Below are 20,083 nucleotides of genomic sequence, written 5' to 3' on the forward strand. Positions count from 1 at the left end.
CTTGAATTCCAAAAAAAAGCATGTATTCAGAAAAAAGTTCAAAATAATTGAAAACAAAGTTTAGGAGTTTGAAAAAAATTCAAGACTTAATTTTTCTCATAATTTGAAAAAAGTTCGCAAAAATTAAAAGGTTCACAAATTTGAAAAAGTTTATGAGTAATAACACTAGTATTTAGGGTTTTTTTGTTGAAACTATATTTCTGTTGGGTCACTTATTTTTTAGTAGGTACGTTCATTCTTTTGTTAGGTTACTGGGGTTCAGTAACAAGTGATGAAGCTATGTACCTAGGGTAGGGTCATAGGCCTGACCTAGATACCTTCCCCTAGGACATTAGCCCAAAGACAGAAGCATTCAAGGGATGTCATCATCCACTCGACGAGAAGCATTCCACTCGGAAGACTCAATGTCACTCGACCATACAATTGTCACTCCACGACCAGAAGACCTAAAGCCACTCTGCATAACAACGGTCGGGCGTTTACTCTGTAGACTTAATGGTCATTTATGTCACTTTATCCATGGCCGACGCCCAGCCGAATTCCGGCGGCCTGGCCGTCGACCCGCCCGGAAAGGTGAAGAAGAAGGCGGCCAAGGCGCCAAGGAAGCCGCGGTCGGAGTGCACGCCGGAGAAGATCGCCAAGTTGGACGCGGAATCGGCAAAGAGGAGGAACCGGAGGCCGCACGGCGCAAGGCCGAGGTCGACAAGAAGGAGGACATCATCAACAAAGCGCACGCCCTCCTCATGCTTGGCATGTGCCGTCCGGCCGGTTTCCCTGTAGCGGCCGTCGGCCCGGCGTGCACAGGCTCGTCGGTCGCCCGGCCTCCGCACTGCCAGTCGCCAACGTCGCGGACCACGCCTATGTCGCCCGGCTTTCCCCCGCCAAGGCACGATGTCCAGACCCGTTTCTCGAGGTCGCCGGACGTTGGCGTGATCGCGCCGTCCACCCCGCGTCCCTCGGCCGTCATCGACCTCAACATCACGCCTGGGTCCAGTAGCGGCGGCTGGCCGCCGTCCGTCGAGATGCAAAGAAAGCATGCACGGCCACCGTTTATGGGCACCATGTCGTCCCCCCGCGTCTTGTTTGACGGAATGCCAACACCAACGCCACCGGTCGACGACCCCTTCTACAACCAGTTCATGGAGGATGTGATCTATGAGGGTGGGTAGGGCCGTGCCTACGACCCCGACGAGACCCAAAGTCAGGATGGCCGCGTCCAGTACGTTGCCGATGAAGAGGCCGACGACTGTGCTGACTACGACCATGGTGATTCGTGGCATGAAGACGATGACATCTATTGCGAAGGTGATGGTGATGAAGAAGAAGGCAATGACATTGATATTGGCGGCGAGCCATCGTTTCTCGATGAGCTCACCCAAAGAGCGGAAGCACAAAAGAGGAGGAAGAGCATTCACACAGGTTCATATACACAAGATGAGGACAAGTTGATTTGCCAATGTTGGATGGAGATTAGCCAAGATCCGAAGACCGGCGCGCAACAAAAGGGCCTTGTGTTTTGAACGAGAGTCCACAAAACATCCCATGAAAGGAAGATGTTTGAGCCCTACCAAATTACAAGCAACCGTGGCATCACCTCGATTCAAAAGAGGTGGTTGTTCATCCAACAAGAGTGTAACAAGTATTGCGCCGCATTTGAGAGCGTTGAAGCACGGCCCGTGAATGGTCTCGGCGTTGGGGACATGGTATGCTCTCCTTATCCTAGTCCTTTCCTTGCTACGGCCATGAGACTTCGGCCTTGTATATGTTGGCATGTTCAATTGTTGTTGATCATGTGGTGTAGGCATTTCAATCTTTGGAAGCATTCAAGGCCTGGCACAATGACAAGCCATTCACTCTTACACATTGTTGGAGGATCATCAACAATTGCCCTAAGTTCAAGGATCAATACCGTGAACTTCAAAGGAAGAGATGCAAGAAGACGGCCAAGTTTGCCGGAGGTGGAGATGGCGAGGCGTTGAAGAGGCCGAGGGGCAAGACCAACTCCAAGGTGGATGACATACGTGATGCCTCATCCATGGCCTTGCATGAGACTTTGCATGGCATGGTGTCTCAAAAGGATGTGATGGACGAGAAGAAGCGGTAAAGCAAGGACGAGCAAATGAAGCAATACTTAGAGCTTCAAAGGAAGAAGCTTAAGATGGAGGAGGCAGCCAAGAGGAGGAAGATCGACATGGAGGAGGCGTCCCGGCAAAGGCAGCTCAACATCGAGGCCGCCAATGTCTCGGCCAGGCAGCGGCAGCTCGACATCGAGGCCACCAATGCCGCAACCAAAGCAAAGGAGGTGGCCCTTGCGATCATGAGCGTGGACTTGACCAAGATGAGCGAGAAGGCAAGGAGCTGATTCGAGGCCAGGCAGAAGGAGATGTTCGACGACGACGGCCTGAACTAGGTCGACCGATCGGCCGTGGCCGTTCTTTTTTAGGCTGGCATGGGTGCCGCCCGCCCGCTGGGCCGCTGGCTGTCAGCCGGCGAGAAACACATTCATTTTGGAGGCTGGCTGTGTTGCCGGCGGACAAAACTATTCATTTTGAAGGCTGGCTGTGTTGCCGGCGAACAAAACTATTCATTTTGGAGGCTGGCTGTGTTGCCGGCGAACAAAACTATTCATTTTGGAGGCTGACTATGTTGCCGGCCCCTGCCTGTGTTGCCGGCGAGGACGTGTAGGCCACTGGCTTTGTTGCCGGCGTGACTAGGGCCGCTAGCGTGAACTAGGGCCGCTGGTATTTGAAACGTTGTTCTTTTTTAATATGGAGGCGGACAAGATGGGACCAAAGAATGCGGCCGCGCGCTGGACGCACGTCCACCGCATCTCAGGACACGCCCGGACACGACTCCATCGCCCTATCCAAAGGGACAAAATCCGATTAAACCGGACGTCTGTTTAGGGTCGCACGGTGGAGTTGGCCTTAGCTCGGTGCTCGGGAAGACTCGGGCACTCGGTCGTCTTCATTGCTCTGCAGTCTGGAGTGCAGCGACGAGAGGCATGACCGTGACCAGCAGTAACAATATCGCCCCTCCATTATTGCTATTGCTCTGTGCTTCACACACTGTAGCAACTAGCTCGGGCACTCGTTGCTCTGCAGAGGTGGGCAGCAGCACAGCAGAGGATGCCCATGACCAGGCAGCATCCAGCAGTAACAGCACGGGCACCGCTCCTCCATTATTGCCTCGCCCTGCAGACTCTGCTCCTCCATTGAAGGGAACCACCGTCGCTCTTTTTCAGCTTGCTGTGTGCTCCATCCAAATCCAAAATCCAAATCCAACCATGGCGCTCAAGAGGAAGAGTAGATCCATCGCCTTCCTCAACCGCCATTGCTAGCTCCTGTAACTGTAAGCGCTCTACCTTCTTCCCCTGAAATTGGTGTTATTCTGCTCCTCTTCTTGTGATTCCATCTCTCACTTAATCCTCTTCGCCTTGTCCCAGCAAGCAAGCTGCCAGGGGATCTGGCTGGCGTTTCCAGGCGGTCGCTCAACACCCTACACCGGTCTTGCTGCAGCCGGCAGCGCCGGTAGGAAGATTTCACCACAGAGCATTTGGAGGCGGTTGCTCAAGCTGCCAGGGGTGCTGCTGCTTCTACTTGTTATTTAACATGAAAATGTTCAGTCGTTAGCCTAAAATACTTGACTCTAGTCTTCAGAAGCAGTGAACAGAATAGAAGCTGTAAACAAAGTTGTAAATGTTTCAGATAGAATGGTCACTACACCCACACCAGATTCACAACAGTTAAGTGAAAGAGTGAGACTCAAGGACCTTGGTGGTCAGGATGAGCAATTCATCCTGCAGGTTTGTTCACATAAGAAAGGAACACACTTTTTGCTGTTCTTACTTTGAAAATTACAAGGAAAAACTAAATGAAACAGATACCTTGTTCAAAGTCCAAACTTTAGCTCCCACTACTTGCAGCCTTCTAGGAAAGAAAGCAATAATAGTATTCCTCCAAATTGCCTGCATTCTAAAGTGAAGGGTGTGTGTGTGTGTGTGTATTATACTGTATGTAGTGTCGTTGTTCACTGATTAAAGTGAACGGAAGATCGCAGACTCTTCAGATTAAGAAGGGATCAACCATTGAACGATCTGCGCAAGCAAACAAATGAACAATGCTACATTTTCGTGCAGTTAATATCTGTGTGAATCAAGATAGTGCTAATGCCACAATCGTCATGCATACAAAGACGCTGAAATGTAGCCTTATGCTTTTACAATACAAGGGACCTTTGTACTAAAACGCTGCATATGCTGAAATTATGAAAAGCAGATAGAAACTATGCTTCAGCTAGACATATATTGAACTATATTTTGGCTGATCCACAATATTCTTCAGCTAAGCCCCCCAACTCTCAAACAAAAGTAGGCATACAGTCCACTGTAAGAGTAGGTGTGGCAATAACCAATCTATACTGTTTTAGAAGGTACTAGTAACTCCCTCTAACCCTTTTTATGTGACATGACATCATTGGTTTGCGTGATTTAACTTTGACCAGTAATTTCATTTATAATATATGGGGTCGTCTAACCAAACAAGATCTAAGTAGCTATGCTTCCTTGGTGTTGGAGTGGATACATTTTTTTTCTGCAGATGCATTTTTTTCTTGTGTATTTCCTTTGGTTTTCCTACAACGCGGCAGATTCCTGTCTTCTAACTTCCAATCCGTTTGTGTTACAGGACTGCTTCCTAGCTAAAGGATCCATATGTTGGCCAATAAGCCACGGTGGGCATGTCCAGTGCGTGTGTGTGTGCGCGTGCTGGGTGTGTCGGGCGCTGGTCGTGGCCGCGCCGGTTCCGTGGCATGCGTGTGTATCTGGCCATTGTCTGACCATGGTCCGACTAGTGTACAGGCTGGGCATAGTCTAGGGTGTATCCGACTAGTGTAAGGGCTGTGTGTGTGTGTGTGTGGTTCAGTTAGTGATAGGAGCGGGGTGACCGCGTCGTTCTCGTTTGTGCGCGACGGGTGCGCGAGCCATGGCGTGCGGAGCGGGCGGGCGTGGAGGAGTGGCGAGCGCGGCGTCCTTTGGGCGCGCCTGCGTATAAAGCTCCACCCCGTGTACTGTTGTAAGTGTGGTGTCGAGTTTGTGCTCGGGAAAAGGCTGTTCGAGCAGCAGGCGTATCTGCGCCGGAAACCACCGTGTCCACCGTGTTCCTTCCTCTTTCTTCTTCCTCTGATCGTTCGAGCGAGAGTAGAGAGAGAGAGAGAGGGTTCAGGTAGACGAGGGAGAGCTAGGGTAGACACCAACACCATACATTGAGAACAAAGATCGATCAGTTCCACCATGGAGGTGGTGACCGGTGCCATGGGAAGCCTGCTTCCCAAGCTCGGCGAGCTGCTCATGGGGGAGCACAAGCTGCAGAAGGGCGTCAAGGAAGATGTCGAGTCCCTCGAGAGGGAGATGAAGAGCATGAACGCTGCCCTTGTCAAGGTGGCGGAGGTGCCAAGGGACCAGCTGGACAACCAGGTCATCATCTGGGCTGACGAGCTCAGGGAGCTGTCCTATGACATGGAGGATGTTGTAGACAACTTCCTGCTGTGCGTCGAGGGGTCTGAATCCGATGCCATCGCCGACTCAAACAAGCTCAAACGGATGGTGGGGGACATGGCCAAATTGTTCACCAAAGGCAAAACTCGCCATCAGAGATCGCCAATGCCATCAGGGAGATCAAGAGCCGAGCCCAAGAGGTGGCTGACCGGCGTGATAAATATAGGGTTGACGATTCTGTTGCCAATGCAGCTGCCAAAGACAAGGTTGACCCTCGTGTCTTGGCTTTGTACAAGGATCAAAAAGAGCTTGTTGGTATTGAAGAGGCAAGGGACGAACTAACCAAGAGGCTCATAGAAGGTCCCAAGCAGCAGCAACACAAGATGAAGATCGTCTCTATTGTTGGACCTGGAGGACTTGGCAAGACTACACTTGCCAAGGCAGTGTACGATAAGCTTCAAACACAATTCGAATACAAAGCTTTTGTTCCGGTGGGTCGAAACCCGGCCTTAATCAAGTTTATATCTCAAGAGAATTAGCAAAATTAGCTGACTAATCATTCCCAATTACTGAGATATAATTGAAAATACCATTGATAGCATAGGACGTGTAGAATGGATGCCATCAAATGTTACATGTAGTGACACAATGTGGCATCAAATGTTAGGATGGATGCCATCAAATGTAAATGGCAAATGCATAAAGGAATACTTTTCCTTTCGACTCGCATCAGCTGGGTGGTGCATCTCAACGTCATAAGGGAATTGAATCGAATGAAGCAAACAGTTCCAAACATGTGGTTCATTTTGTTCTGACATGTTCTAAATTTGCATTTGGAGAAACTATTCATGTTCTTATGTACTTTTGGAAAGTGGAGTAGATTTTACCATGTTTTCAAGCTTTAATATCATTTGGGTCCTGAACAACTACCAAACATTCTCATATGTTTGGTTAAGAACTGAAATGTAAATCTGAGTTCAAACTAATAGCTCAAAACCAAATTCAGTATATAAAAACATAATTAAATATGAGGGATGAGATTAATAAGTACTACAGTTTTTTTTTTGAAACTGAACTACAGTTCTGATGAAAGAGATTTCTGTTTCAATCAATTTCAGGCTTACTCACTCCTTTTTTTGTACCTGCTGTAGAAGTGTAGATTGAACGATCACATACATATGTGTATTCCTTATTGAGGTGGCTGTTATGCAGATGGTTTTACTAGCTAACTAGAACATGAAGACGCGTGTTGCCGCGCCCGCCCAATTTTGTAGAAAATAAAGTTATAAATTGAAGACGATAGAAGCATATGATGAAATTTAAAACAGAACATGTTTTTTTAAGATTGAACATTACATAAAGTAGAAATGAAGCTACAACCTAACAAAAATGGAAGAACAATGATGTTCATTATCATCGGAAGGACCAGTTCAAACCACAAATATTGCACCGAAATTGCACTCCTATCACTACGCATTGCAGTGTGGCTATGAATCTCCGATCTAAATCTTTCTTATGGAATCAACTTTTATATGAAATTGAATACATATAGCTCGGGAACTCGACCATTGCATTTCTGATTTTTATTCATGAGTCATGATAAATGGAGTCAGAAGAATCGCAAATAATATTGATTAATTTACACATGACAAGTAACTGGCACAAAATAATGATTATTTGACGGGGTGATCAAATTCACAATAATAATTAAGGGGTAACGACAGTGGGCAAAAGCCAACTTAAACCTTTTTATAAATTCGGCCAAAGCAGTAGTACAATTTACATAGGATCCAGGAGATCAAGTTGGACTAAGCTAAACAATATACCTAGACATATCCAGCCTTGAAAGTATAATCTCCCAAGCACAATTTACATAGGATCTTTTGAATTTCATTCTTACATATGTTGGACCAAAGTAAAATGATGTTGGCAGCCCTAGAGATTAGCACCCTATCTTGATCACAGTAAAAGGTTTAAATAGCGTATAAATGCAGAGCCTTTACGTACTAATAGCGCATAACAACAATTCAGATCCAATCGTGAGGGAATCATGTCAGCGTAGACACAAGAAAATGATGAACCAAAGTGTAAGTGCTCGAATGAAAGGTAAAGCTGGAAAACTCACAATATAACTGCAATCAATTTTCCCAGCAGAAAATCCCCGTGGATCATTGTGCCTTAGTATCCCTGTCTAGGGGAAGAAGCACACTTAGATTAGTAAGGGTATGAAAAAAAATTGGTATCCAACTCAGGAAATCAGCAATGCCCCCCCCCCCCCCCCCCCCCCACCCCCCCACACACACACCAAAAAAAGGCATGGCAACCAATCAACCATAGCATACAAATCTTCAGAATTAAGGCACCGCAAGCACAACCCTGTAGAGAAATGAGTTAGTAGACTAATCCACCACATTACAATCTGATGTCACATTCTCACTTTAGCCGCAAAACACATAAGTCGTCTCACCCAAATCCACAAGCAGGAGGCCGTGGGGGAAATAGAAAAACTATTGGAGTTGGCAGCTGGTCAGAAGAGGCAGGCGTGCAGCAGATGCTCCTGACGGCAGCGGAGCGTCGCGGAGGAAGGAACGGCGGCACATGCGAAGGAAGAAACAGAGAAACTGTTCGTTCGGGGTGGGAATAGCACTGGAACCTCGACAACCTGGTCTGTTAGCGTACGAATGGAAATACGTGGGCCTTCGATGGCCCAATTACGGAGAGAGGCACATGTCGTTCAGCGGAGCAGCAGCCCACCAAATGATGTATCGAGCGTGTGCGCGACCGTGGGACGACTGAGCTGATCTTCATCGAATGTACAAGCAATCCGACGGTTGAGAGACTCAAAACGCCGTGGAGGCTCCTAGCTAGCTGAGTTATACTGTTTAGTAATGTGTGGGTCTTCTGTTGTCATGTGGATAGGTACTTCATTGTCATTGATGACACATGGGATTTAAAAGCATGGGAAATTATCAAATGTGCTTTCATTGATAACAATCATGAGAGCCGAGTAATCACAACTACTCGTATTCTCGATGTTGCCACAAAGACTGGTGATATTTACAAGCTAAAACCCCTTTCTCAACATTTGTCTGAAGAATTATTTTATACAAGATTGTTTGGTGGTAAAGATAAATGCCCTTTTGATCAACCAGCTGAAGTATCAGACAAAAATTTACAGAAGTGCGGAGGTGTGCCATTAGCTATAATAACAATAGCTAGTTTGTTGACTGGTAAACCTATGGAGGATTGGCCTAAAGTATTCGACTCTATTGGTTTTGGATCTGGAGATAGCGACACGGATGTAGAGAACACGAGGAAGATATTATTATTTAGTTATTATGATCTAGCTTATCTATACCAATATAAAAAGACCCAAAGAGGCAGATCCAAATCATCTCGACCATCAAATCATGTTATCCAGCGGTTCTAAAATAGGAGATCTAAAATTTCTGCAGACTCTGGACTTGAGGGGCACTTATATAAGAGAGTTACCAGAGAGTATTGGTTTGCTAAGGAAACTCAAGTGTCTGCATGCTGACGTGAATGGTTTTGGTATAACAGTGCTGAATTGGATAGGGAACCTGACATCCTTGGAAGAGCTACGTTTGAATGCTGCTGACATGTCTTGTATCTTCGTGAAAGAGCTCAGAAAGTTGACAGAGCCGAGGGTGCTCTTCTGTATATTAACTGCAGCTGTGGATGAGTGCTGGATGATTTTTTTTTGTGGAGTCGTTATGCATTTGCGGAAAATCCAAGTCCTAAGACTACTTTTTTCCCACAGGCGACCAACATCCGAGTTAGATGACTACTGGAAAGGCCCACCCTATGAGCTACACAACAGATGGTGGAAAGAAAAAACGAAAAACATTATACATTTAATAAGAAAATAACCAACCATAAAATACCGCAACAGCCGAATATGAAGGTCGGTTCATGTTTCACAAACTCAAATTTGTTTAGTGTTGTCTACTCCCTTCGTTCCTAGATATAAGTCTTTTTTATAGATTTCAATACAAACTACATACATATGTATATAAACACATTTCAGAATGCAGATTCACTCATTTTGCTTAGTATGTACTTTTTTATCGGAATCTCTAAAAAAGACTTATATTTAGACACAGAGGTAGTATATGTCATTTTCTTTAGTTGGAACTGTTGCTTTTTGTTATTACTAAGGAAAAATGCCCATGCGTTGCAACCAGATGAAGAAAACATCACATCTCTAAGAATGACTCAAGACTTCACGCAGGTCCACGTCCTCTATTTTAACATAGCAATCTATGGAAAATCCAAGTCCTAAGATCTAAAGCACGTATAATACTTAAAATCCTATTATCGACAATATTCTCATGATAACCAGAAGTAATAACTGATTGTAATATTAGTAATTTATTATTCACAACATTCTCACGATATCCAGAAGTTAAAAACAAAAGAGCCAGTATGTTGCAACAGGTACATAATATAAATATATGTTTAGAAACTCATGATTTTTTTTCACTCAAACAACTTTACAAGTAACCAAAACAAAAGCAGGGCAGCATTATTCAAACTATTTTGGTTTAAAAACAATAAATATTTTCAGCTTGTAAATCCCATAACTTTCTCAAAATACATATAATAAGTAAACACGGGTATGATCTTACTTGATATTTTTCAAGTTGCAAGGTCTCTGTCTTGTTGGTGAACTAGCACATGGTCCCATGCCGGATAGCGTCGCTGCCTGCGACGAGGGCGGGCCGCGCGGGATCAGCTTGGGACGGCTTGGTGACGTACGATAAGCAGCGATGCGTAGTGGGAGGCGGCTGGAAATGCAGGTCCCACCGGCGGGAACGGCCACCGCTCGCCATGTGGGCCTCGACACGAGTCGGACGAGGGGAGGAGCGATCTCGTCAGACAGGTGGCGGCAGATGCCAGGCAGTTATTTTTTTATCCTTTTACGAGGAAAAATTTCAAGATAATACAAAGAACACCAGAAATAAAAAAATACATCTAAGTCCATAGACCAACAAAGTTATTTTTTAACAAGGTTTTTTTAGGCCTTGTTTGTTTGGACTTTTACTTCTGTTTTTGCAAAAAAATTATTTTAACAAAAAACCGGAAAAGCTCCTAAATAGATGTTTTTTTTTGCTTCGGCTTTTCTCTTATATCATCATATAACAATATTGATTAATAAGCCATAAGTCAAAGCAAAATCCCCTATTTAGGAGCTTTTGTGACTTTTTTTTAAAATGAAAAAACTGCAAAAGCAAATATATCTATCTATCTATCTATCTATCTATCTATCTATACCTCTATACCTACCTATACTAATTACAAACTCCCAAGAAATTATCACGTTAATTAGAAAATAGGAGCCGTTAATCTGATGGGACCGAGTTATAACGGCCAGATTTAATTAGACAATAGGAGCCGTTAATCTGGCACAGAAAAAAATGGATGCAAAAGAAAAGGCAGTCGTGTTAAAAAGATTTCTGACAAATTCGTGTCCTATTCCTTTTGTGATTATACGTACACATAATTATATTGAAAAGAAGCTGCTCGGCCTTTAGGGTTCCAATTCCATGACAGCCCCATGGAGTCGCCCTTCTCTCCGATTAGGATCGTAGTGGCATGGGACCCTTCTCTCTGTTCTCCCTCTTTACCTCAACGAAAAAGAGTTGCAAATCATAGTCTCCTTCCGATCCATGTTTGCCAGGAGATTATCCCTGCACAATGTCAGCTCCGGCGTGCATTTGCGCCCGGAGGCCATGGTCCAAGGCAGACCGGGCAGGGTGCCGTGCGCATCCCCTGGGCGTGTGGGCCGTGGCAGCCCTGAAGCCTCCGACGCGGCTCTGCTCCTGCTGCCTGCACAGGGCCAGCTCTGCACGGTGCGGGCGGCCCCTGCGGCGGCGGCGGTGGCGCAGGCGGAACCTGACGCTGTTCGGCCTAGGGTTGGGGACAACCCGCGTGGGGCTGTGCTGGGCCAGGCCGCTAGGGTGACAGGCGGCCCAACTTCGGGGCCAACGCGTGCGGTGGCCCAGTCTCGTGCAGAGCCAGGGGCGCAGGGGGACTCGCCCGCTCTCGGGGCCCAACCCGGCCTACTGGTGAAAGCCCAGCCCACGCCTGCCCGTTCCGCGCAGCCATATAAATGGCTCTGGCTACCCCGTGGAACCCTAAGCATCTCGCTAGGGTTTCCGGCCTCCAAATCGGAGGTGCGGCGCTTCGGCCACTCCGCTCGCTTTCTCTCACCCAATCCTTCCCCTCCTCCTTTGCTGCGCTCTTTCGCGGAAGTTGTGGCGATGGGATCCAAGCAAGACCGCCGAGGGGAGAAGCCGCCTATGGAGCCGCCGCGGGATCGCAACCGCGGGCAGGCCGAAGATGAGGGCGGATGGGGGCCGCCGCCTGCTTGGTGGCTCAAGGAGCAGGAAAGAAAGAAGAAGAAGTAGGAAGAGTACAAGAAGCGAGGTCTCGAGCTCAAGTGCAAGGGGCAGCAGTCATCTCAGGGCGGCGATCGCGTCGGCGACCCACATGCGAAGAAGCAGAAGTCCAAGTCTGCGGGGGCGGCGGCTTCCAAACCGCCCCTCTCGCCCAGATCTGAGGCGCCAGGCTCGTCCAAGGGCACGGAGGAGGAGCCGATCCACATTGCAGAAGCCGACGGCCCGGAGTGTTTCAAATGCGGCCGCACAGGTCACTTCCAGAACCTGTGCACCTTCAAGCCGTTGCGTGGTGTGCTCCAAGGAGGGGCACACGTTGGCGCAGTGCCCGACCCGCGGCAAGCCCCTGCTCCTCCAAACCATGGGGCACGCCATCTCCGGCGAGGGCTTCTTCTGCCTCCAGTACCCGGAAGATGAGCGGGAGGAGCCGCAGATCCTGCTGGGGGCCAACACGGCGGTGCTTTCCATGCCTTCCGGTGCGCTCATGCGGGAGATCTTGGAAGTGGAGCTGCCGCACCTTTTTGAGGGAGCTTGGGACTGGCAGATCTCTCCTCTTGAAGGCGGAGCGTTCACGGTGGTGTTCCCAGATCCAGCGATGCTCAGGATGCCTACGCGGAGCGGCAAGCTTTTCCTCTCCCTCAACAATCTCATGGTGGATATCCGTGATGCGGTCCTCGACGCGCCCAAGGGATTGGAGATGCCGAAGGTGTGGGTCAAGTTGGGCGGCGTCCCACCCAAGCAGCGGCGCTCAGACCGGCTCATGCGGCCAGCACTATGCTCGGCAGACCCCTGCTGGTCGATGAGGAGTCGCTGATCCGTCCGGGGCCGGTCCGCATGCGCTTCGCCTACCGCAACCCACGCAAGCTCCGCAGACTGGTTCAGATTTGGTTTAATGGTGAAGGCTTCAACATCTCAGTCGAGCCCGAGCTTCCCCCGGAGCAACTCGCGGCGCTCGCCCTCCCTTCCCCACCCCCTCCTCCTACCAACCATGGCAAGGGCCCGGACGGGACGGGGTGTGACGGTGACAAGGATGGCGACAAGGAGCTTGATGCTAGCATGGAGGACGACTCCATCGATACGGCGGCGTGGGAGAAGCTGGGCATCACCGACAAAGGCGGGGCGGCGAATCGTGTGCAGCAGCCTATGATGGAGCAGTCACTTGCGGGGAGGTCAACGGAGATGGAGCTCTCAATCCCGAACCAGTATGGCTCCAACCTGGGGTCGGTCACGTCCCCTCCGGTGCGGATGGTGGCGGTGGTGGTCTCAGACCAGATGGAGGAGCCGCTAGACGAGGCGAGCACCCCTATCGCAGTGTCCGTGGACTCGCTGCAGCTGCCTCTCTCCTCGCACTCTCCGACCCAGGGCGGCCGCAGCAGCAACAAGCTCGGCGCGGTGAAGCAGCTCAAGAAGGTGGCGGTGCGCAAGGTCAGCGCGGAGGCCGGGCGTGCAGCGGAGCTCTTTGGGGCCCCGGCGACGCCGCGCCAGGCGGTGATGGCTCTGGCAGTGCCCGCCCCCGCCCTGCTCGCTCAGGAGACGTCCAAGACGGCGACCTGCCCGAAGGCCAAGCGCTCCAAGGCCGTGGTGGAGGGGCAAGTGGCTCCAGTACGGGTCAGTGCGCGCGCCAAGGGCGCCAAAGGAAACCTTCCATCGCTCTAACGCGCCCAACTCCTACAAGCGCAGAAGAACCTGGAAACCTCAGGTAATCCCTTGCCCCGTTTTACGATTCTGGACTCCTTTTCGGACGATCATTTGAGTGAGGCATTGGGGGAGAGTGGGGTGGAACCGATGGGTGAGGGTGGGGTGAGCGAGCTCATCTCGTTGATTCGTGCGAAGGAGATGGCGCAGGCGGCGCTGGCAGCGGCGGCTGCTCAACACGCGGATCGTTTGGCAGTTGGGGCTGAGCCCTCGACGTCGCTAGCGATCCGGCCCGATGGGGAGACAGCAACAGGGGTTGCTGCTCCTCCCTCGCCTCGCTGCGGCAAGGTGAGGCGCGTGGCCAAGGCGATCACCTCAAGCGGGGTGCGCCTGTGAAACCGCGTCATTTAGATGCGTGCGCTTTTATGGAACATTCATGGCTTCGGCCACTCGGGTCGGCGCATCCAATTAAGAGAATACATTAGGAAAGAAGCTATAGATATCGTAGGGCTCCAGGAAACGATAAAATCAGAGTTTCGGCACCAAGATATCTTAGCTATAGACCCCCTCGAGCGCTTTGTTTGGCACCATAGCCCGGCAAATGGCCATTCGGGTGGCATGCTGCTCGGTTTTTGCAGCGCCACGTTCGAGGTGCTGACCTGGGAGGTTGGCACTTTCTTCATTGCTGGCAACATCCGCGTGCGAATGCTTGGAGGAATCTTGATATTGAAAAGTGAAAATGCATTGATATTGAAACATGTTTCGGAAATATCATTAAGGCCTTCTTTGGTTTGGAGGAATCTTGTAGGAATTTCATAGGACAGGATTTCTATATGAAAAATTCCTTTAGACCCCTTTGGTTTGTAGGAATATGATCCTATTCCTATGGAGGAATTCTTCCTATCATTCACATTTCATAGGAAAATAAACATTAGGCTAGACTCAATTGAAAAAATCCTATGATGTGATTTCCTATTCATATTCATAGGATTTGAGATACATGACATCTCATTTCCTATTGTTTTCCTACCCTATGAACCAAAGGAGGGCTAATATGCTTGTGAAATACTGAAAATTGAACCAAGCCGCATCAAGCATTCCCAGAGTCCGATCGATTAACACCAATAGTTTTTGACTTCTTGTTGGGATACATAGAACAATGGAAAATCAGGACTAGACATGGACAGCGGGTTTTCCTGGCTTGCTACAATCCTCTTTTCCTACTTTGTTAAGACTTGTTGGTTTCATTATCCTTTTTTTTTCTGTTTTCCTACTTTGTTAAAGAGTTCTTCTTCTTTCGGTTTCCCTGTAAGAAAAACTTGTTCTTCAACCGCAAAAAAAAAAAAAACTTGTTCTTGTTGTTCAGAAGCCAAGCTAGTAGTATATCCTAGCTTGCTTTGTCCTCCTGATGGATTTTCCTTGCTTCCGTGGGTTGCCTTGATGTTGCACGACTACCGCTGGGACTCGGCCTTTTTTTTTGTCCAAAACAAATCTCCGGTTTGTGCTTTTTCCTGCTGTACGCGACCGGCCGACTCGCCGCTTTGGTCCGTGACTGCCGCTATGCAATCTCGCGGCTTCCGCCAGCTGGGCTGCTGCCCACGCACGCACCGTTGGGGCTCCGCAGCCAGCGCCCGATCCACCTGCTGCCCTGCCTGCCCATGCGCAACGCGTCGCCGCTGCTTCCTGTACGCTCGCCCGATCGACCTACACGAGATCTTTCGCCGCACCTCTAGCCTGCTTGCAAGTCCAATCCAATCTCCGCAAGTTGCCGTGATTGCCTATCGCCTTGACGTCTTCCGATCGAATCACAACCGTGCTCATCACGATATCCCTCGAAACATCAAATCTTCCTATGAATCAAATCAACGCCTCCGCAAATCTTCGGTCTTTAACCATAGCTCTGATACCACTTGTTAGAATAAATCCAAGGCACTCCATCGATCTTCCGAGGACCAAGCAATCACACGAACAAGACACCGAGATTTGTTAACGAGATTCACCGGTATGGCTACATTTCCGGGGCTTGACTACGGGCGCTCCTTCCCGTGACACCGTCACAATACCGCACCCGGCCACCCGGGCGCCGGCGCACGCCGCCGGCTTCCCCTTGCGCGCCTGTGTTATTACGTTGGCATAGGTTACATCGTGTGTCTACTAGAGGCCTAGGATACAAGTGTCCTACTAGGACACGACTCCACATCCTATGTAAACACAATACTACTCAGAGTCCAACTGTAACCTACCTTGTACACAATATTTGACACAACTCCAGCAGTCTCTTCATGGAATGGATAGTTTACAAATTCAGGTGTGTGCATCAACAGTGCATCGCAGCAACGTGCAAGTTTTCATGCTAGTCTTGTTATCCTCGTATATTTATCTGAGCGTACAGGTACATTGTGGCTTCCAGTGGTTGTCAAGAAGAACAAATGTACTCTTTCCTTCCAGATCACCAAAATTCACAAATGCTTTTCCAAAAACTTCCAGTGGTTCAGTTCATAAAATCTACTCCTGATTCAGGAGTAGATGATTTTGGAAAGGCATTTTATGAACCTGGATTTAGGGGAAAGAATTTAGAAGACAGGACAGAGGTCACCAAGATTTCCGGTTACCGTGACAGCGATAGCGTGAAATCTTGGTCCAGCGCCTAGTAAGTTTCCCCTGGGTGCTTGCTGTTCTCCCTGGTGGCGTCCCTCACGGGAGAGCTCGAAGATCCTTCAAAGTCCAGTGTCGTAGAGGTGATTTATTGTTGTCAATTTCGGCGATGAAAAACAGCTTTGAGTGCACAGACTGGGGCTTTAGGTTTCCTCTTACATAATAAATATCTTTTGCTCAAGTGTCTCCAAAGCTTTGGGAGATGGCCAGCCAATCGTTCCTTCACAAAAACAATGTCTTCCTTCATCTGGCTCGTGTTTCATGATAACCTTCTCATTAGAGACAAGTTACTTTACTTAGTACTCCCTGGTCTGAGTATTAGACAACAAGTTGACGCAACAGGTATGAAAGTGTTCAACGCTTGCTATTTGAATGTGTGATTTCAAGACATCCCTGGTCTGAGTTAGCCATGACTCTGAAATACTCCCTCCCTTCCTAAATATAAGTCCTTTTAGATATTTCAATATGGACTACTTACTGAGTAAAATGAGTGAATCTACACTCTAAAATGTCTATATACATCCGTATGTAGTCTATATTGAAATCTCTGAAAGGACTTGGAGGGAGTATGATTTACATGATGCCGATGGTTGCTCTATTAGTCGTTCATTGCTCATGAGATGCACTATTGTATTAACATCTTTATATGTGCATCTTTATGAAATCTGTATGTTTTCAGGGGAAGCAAAGCAATCAAGAGACATGCTTGTACTATCTTTGTTTGTGATGTGATGAGGAAAACTAATTCGGGATAAAATTGACGGGCATCGAATGGTGAGCCCTGTATCATTAGTTATCAGCTCAGGATAGATCAAAAGATCCACGGCCTTCTAGGATGGCGTAGAGCAGCTTCTTAAGCATGACTTCCTGCAAGAACACGCCCAAACAAGCGAGTTAGTGGGGATACAACAGCCCGTTAAACGTACCACCAAACACCAGAGAATAGAGCCATACTTACTTTTGTGGAATATGGGGGTAGTTTGAGATAGTTGGCACATGTCATGACACTGGGCAAATCGTCATCCGCAGCGTCTGTTACCCCACTTGTATTCAAAGTACTCACCGCACTCGAGGGGTGCAGACAATCAAAAGAGATAGCAAGTTAAGAAAGAAACATGGGAGACAATAATAACCAAGATGTATATGCAGCAGATGTCGACATAAAGAAAGCACCTTTTGAACTATGGTAAGCTTGGGACTAAGGGCAGCCAAACCACCAGTTGGAAGCCAAGAAGCACCAGTCACAAACTGGCAGAATGCATGCTGCTGATCAGGGGTAAATTCCGACATGATCTCGAGTAGCTGCAGACAAGCAGAGGATCAAGAAATCTTTAAACATATACAGTGCCAGATTAAGATATAGGAAAATGCGGGCGCACTTACATTTATAATGGCAGGACTTTTAGCAGTAAACCCATGATCAAATTTTATGTTATGCACCAGTGATTCAGCCTGCAGCAATCAAGGCCAGTTCAGTAGAAATGTAACAGAACACAACTGAAATCAAAAGAGGGAGATGAAGCATTACCTCCCATATTTCTTGACGACCACATATTAGATAGTCAAGTTCTTGAGGTGAAAATATTTGGAGGGATGAGATATCAAAGACCTAAAACAGAGAAAATAAATAAGTCTTGAGACATCTACAAAATGATTAAAAGGAGTTGACAAGCGAACAGAATGAGATCGCACCTGACTAAACCCAGATCTGAAAGCTTCAACCTGCTTCATAATCCCTGACTTCACTGTCGCATCGACTACCAAAGAAACATACTCCTCTAGATTGTGGATATTAACCTGAGGGAAAGAATAAAATCTATTTATTACTCCCCGATAAAGAAAAAGAGCAAATGCAAACACGAAATCCCTAATATAAACACATCACTTACAATTGTGTTTTGCTCGCCTTCTTTGAGAATATAATAAGGAAAACCTGGAAGAGTAAAATCTAAACACAAGTCCTCGATAGGAGCTCCACGGAAACGCAAGTCTGCAACTTCTAGCTGATCCTTGCCACAAGTGGACTCAAGGAACCTCCTACGCTCAACAAGAACTTGCAGTTCTTGCAGTGTCTTTCCAAGCTCAGCATCGAACGAGATAATGTCGAATAAATCAAGCTCCTAGCAAATAGAAAGCATTTTACATTAGTAACTGCTGAAAATGGAAGGAAATACAGTGATAACAAACTCAAGTACAACGAACATAACAAGATGGAAAAAAGAATGTTGTTTCCCTGAATAAGAGGGTCTGTATGTACTTACTTGTCCGAGTATGAGCTTATAAAATGCTGTTGATAAAGGCAAATCTAAAAGCCTTCCATCCTGCAAGATTTTCGCCACAACTCGACCGACCAAGCGAAAATATTCGACAACTTTGAAGACTCTGCTACCCTCTGAGGTATCAACATTAGAAGGCCAAGGGCGCGGAAATAATACAAGAGGAGCTTGTAGGCATCTTCGGATGAGTTGAGTTGACGAGGAGCTGGCAAATCATCGTCAGAATCCACATGCACTAGTAGAAAACGGTCCATTTGTCCCGGTTCTAGAGGGCCTTTAGTCCCGGTTCCGGTTCTGGAACCGGGACTAAAGGGTTGGGACTAAAGCCCAAACCCTTTAGTCCCGGTTCGCTTACGAACTGGGACAGAAGGGGCTCCAAGTGGCCGATGCGGGGCGCCCAGGCAAGAGGACCTTTAGTCCCGGTTGGTAACACCAACCGGGATCAAAAGGCATCCACGCGTCAGCAGCTGGCAGGAGCTGAGGGTTTTTTTTAAGGGGGTGGGTTTTGGGGGCTTAATTTAGGGTGTTAGCTAGCTAACAGAGAGAAGTGTCCTCTTTTATCTCCGTGCTTGGTCGACGCTAACTACTATACATATAGAAGGAACCATTAATTACAAGATCGTCATGAACATATACAGAGAGGAGTGACCTCTCTTTCTCCGAGAGATTGGTCGAACAACAAGTTTTCATATATCTATCTGACGCTACTAGGTACATATATACAATATAAGATCTCTTACAATCCCTAACATCTCATGTCTATATCAATTTCCACATGGTATTCTCCGGCTTTATTGATGACGTGGTCCAGAAAGAATCCCCCCAATTCCTCTTGAATTGATTTTATGCGATCATGTGGTAGGAGTTCATCCTGCATCTGCCATACCTAATTTGAAGAAGGGGGTCAATACATGTATATGAATAAAACTCAACACAAATGATGGTAATAAAATAAAATTGTGAATATTTTTGCTTACGCACTTCATATTGTTTTTGAGAGTAGCCCCGCTTAGAGACCGTCACGTTGTAGATGTACTCACAAACGTAGTATCCACAAAAATCATTCCCGGCTTCCTACCACAACAACTTTACGAGAAATAGAGTTCAATCAAACTAATAATCAAGCATTATAAATGGTATTGATGAAACTAGAATCAATGGGAGATGCACGGAACTAGGTAGTAGTACTTACTTTCGGGTGTGTAAATCGCAGCTCCTTCGGCAGTGCCGGAACAATTACAGTGAACTCTTTCCAAACCCTGCCAGACAAAGAAAATAATCATTTGATATCATGATCAAATGAACAAAGTTTCCGATATGGTGCGATAATGATCGATTGAACTTACTTCTGGAGCATTGCAGTCATGTTTGCATAGTCCTAGGGATCTTTTCATCTCGAGTCTAAGACGTTACTACTCCCTTCTCAAGCTGGATCTCTAGCAGAATAAAGTGGAAGCTGCGACGCATGCATAACTCATCGATTACATTACTATAACCTCGAGTAATAATAAGGGAACCCGAATATGCATAAGACATTAACACTCACTTGAAGTTCTAAGGAAAGAGTACTTTATCTTTGTTTTGATTTTTAAGCAACGATTATA

The 20,083-nt window shown here is 47.4% G+C and overlaps 2 long non-coding RNA genes and 1 pseudogene across 2 annotated transcripts; 2 read left to right on the forward strand and 1 right to left on the reverse strand.

Moving 5' to 3' along the window:
* Window positions 1–3,041: 3,041 nt before the first annotated feature.
* Window positions 3,042–4,639, forward strand: LOC120966035 (uncharacterized). The gene is made up of 2 exons (XR_005759006.2): window positions 3,042–3,351; window positions 3,446–4,639. It is a non-coding gene; the product is annotated as an uncharacterized lncRNA (long non-coding RNA).
* Window positions 4,640–5,251: 612 nt separating this feature from the next.
* LOC109756653 (disease resistance protein PIK6-NP-like) lies at window positions 5,252–6,092 on the forward strand (annotated as a pseudogene).
* An 11,284-nt stretch (window positions 6,093–17,376) lies between these two features.
* Window positions 17,377–18,632, reverse strand: LOC109756662 (uncharacterized). The gene is made up of 5 exons (XR_012186754.1): window positions 18,465–18,632; window positions 18,093–18,323; window positions 17,732–18,000; window positions 17,587–17,655; window positions 17,377–17,505 (listed from the first exon to the last, which is right to left on the reverse strand). It is a non-coding gene; the product is annotated as an uncharacterized lncRNA (long non-coding RNA).
* Window positions 18,633–20,083: the final 1,451 nt, after the last annotated feature.

The sequence above is a fragment of the Aegilops tauschii genome, chromosome 6 (genome assembly GCF_002575655.3).
Source record: "Aegilops tauschii subsp. strangulata cultivar AL8/78 chromosome 6, Aet v6.0, whole genome shotgun sequence".
Classification (NCBI taxonomy): domain Eukaryota; kingdom Viridiplantae; phylum Streptophyta; class Magnoliopsida; order Poales; family Poaceae; genus Aegilops; species Aegilops tauschii.